The 2,320-nt window shown below is 50.1% G+C and overlaps 1 pseudogene; it reads left to right on the plus strand.

Moving 5' to 3' along the window:
• The first annotated feature begins 1,193 nt into the window (after nucleotides 1–1,193).
• On the plus strand, nucleotides 1,194–2,061 carry LOC102961836 (annotated as a pseudogene).
• The last annotated feature ends 259 nt before the right edge of the window (nucleotides 2,062–2,320 follow it).

Here is a 2,320-nt window from a genome sequence, read left to right on the forward strand (position 1 = left end):
TATAGTACCAACCCACAATGAATGCGGAGCTTGAGTGAGAAATAAACCTTTGTTTTTGTAAGTCATTGAGATGTGTAAGCCTGAGGTATTGCTACATTTGCTGTACAAGCAAATAGCCTATCTTGAGTGATACAGAAATTAGTATCAGGAGTGAGGTGTTGCTGTAACCAAAAAGAAAAACACATGGCACTGGCTTCAAACACAACAAAAGGAACAAGAAATGTATTTGAAACCAGCAGGATGGAGGCTGCTGGCTGAGCTACTTTTTTTTTTTTTAGGTTTATTTATTTATTTTGAGAGAGAGAGAGAGCGAGCACATGGGAGGGGCAGAGAGAGGGAGAGAAAGAATCCCAAGAAGTCTCCGCACTGTCAGCGTAGAGCCCAAGGCAGGGATCAAACTCATGAACCTTGAGATCATGACCTGAGCCGAAACCAGAAGCCGGATGCTTAACGGACTGAGCCACCCAGGCACCCCTGCCTGAGATACTTCTAAAGGCAAATGATTTACGTCATGAACTTGCAGCTTTGGTGGAAGCAGCTGGAATACAGAAGAGCATGCGTGAAAGTTCACTAAAGTTGGCCAAAATCTGGGAAGGCCCTTGAGAGGCAAAATCCAATTAGCACTCAGATTTTGTGAAAGATAGAATCAAAGGCGCAGCACTAATTAAATCTTGATTACCCATTGTTAAAGACTCTGAATGAATTCAGATACTCCCAGAAAATCCTTAAGATACCCCCAGGTAGGCAAAAGTGCTCAGTGAAAGAGAAACGAAGAATATGGCTCCCGATGCGTGCCTGATGCGGTGCCTCTGCAGTGACAGACAGAGAGGGAGAGAGTGGGAAAGAGATGGGGCACACCTTGCACAGAACTGTGGGTGTGGGTTTTTTTGCAAATGGAGTTGGCTGGAGCCTCTGAGAATCCTTAGGTCCCAAACTTTGGAAGGCAGGAAGCAGGCCAAGGAAACCGTTCATGTGGAAAGGAGGGCACCTCTTTCAATGGCACCTCAGATGTAACCAAGGATGATAATGGCAAAGAAGATAGTTCTCTGGAGAGTGGAGACAGGAGCCCAGGGGACAAAGATTTAGAAAGCACCCCCACCCCACCTCAATTAGCAGATCTGGTGCTAATTAAGCGGTCCTCCCCACTTGCAAGACAGGAGGCCCTTGCAGTGTTTCCTCAGTGGATTTTAGAAATGGTACAGACCAGTGATGTCTGTGTACTCCTAGAAGTGCAGCAGACCCAGTTTCATTCCACTTCCCAGGGCTGATGCCCGAGTTCTGTGGGTGACTTCACAATGCCCAGGATGGTTCCCAGCACCCTTTTGTAGTCTCAGGCTACCGTGTTGGCCACCCTGTGACTGCTTAGCCTTTCTCTCCCCACTCTGTGGGCCCAGATATGAATCAGTTGTGCCTACAAGAGTCTCTGCCAGCAGGCCCTAGTCTCAGGCAATGATGTCGTCCTGCAGTGTGACTATCCCAAAGCACTCTGGTGCTTCTCTTCCTTTCTAGGGGAAGATCCCTTCCTGCTCTCCTCAATGCCTCACATAAAGAAACTGCCTGGGGGCAGCCTTCAACTGACCAACCCTCAGCCCTCCCAGACAGGCCTCTATCACTGCCAGGACAATGACAACGCCCTCGTGGTAGAGTATGAGATTGATTTCCAAGATGCCACCCACCGCCTTGCATGTTACGCACAAAAGCCTGGGCCAAAAGCCCCTGCAAAATGAGACCCTGAGACTGGGTGGCCACGTACTCGTCTTCACCCACTGGGAGCCCCGGCAGGACTGTAACTGCTGTGGGGGGCCTGGTGAGTGGAAACGCCTGGGGTATTGCTACATTGGGGAGCCCCAGGAAAAACCCATGCCCTGTTGGCTCTATCTGAGAGCGGAGAAGGCACGACACAGCCGTATGTGGCCCGAATTGCAGGTGGAAGCCTGTCTTGTACCCTGTGACCACGTTAAGGAAATCAACCAACCATACTTCATCTTTGACATATATCAGTTGGGCACGTTGACCAACAACATGTGGCTTACCTGCCCCATGGCCTCCATCTACAGGTGACTGGACCAGGGCATCAGTCCTGCATCTGACCCTCACCTAGGCTTTGTTTCCTAAGCCCACCTGGGCCAGGGGTTTGCCTTCCAGTGGAAAAGCAGGCTCTGTCTCCCACCCATAAGCCTTCATGGTCAGTCTGTCCAGGAAGGGGTCTCTTCACTGTCTTGTTCAGGTAGATGTTCATTCAGTAGGAACTACTTTTGCCCCTTCTGAGCCAGGCCCTGGGTAGGGTGCTACTGGGGACACAGGGGTGACCAAAAAAGTT

This window comes from Panthera tigris, chromosome E2 (genome assembly GCF_018350195.1).
Source record: "Panthera tigris isolate Pti1 chromosome E2, P.tigris_Pti1_mat1.1, whole genome shotgun sequence".
Classification (NCBI taxonomy): Eukaryota; Metazoa; Chordata; class Mammalia; order Carnivora; family Felidae; genus Panthera; species Panthera tigris.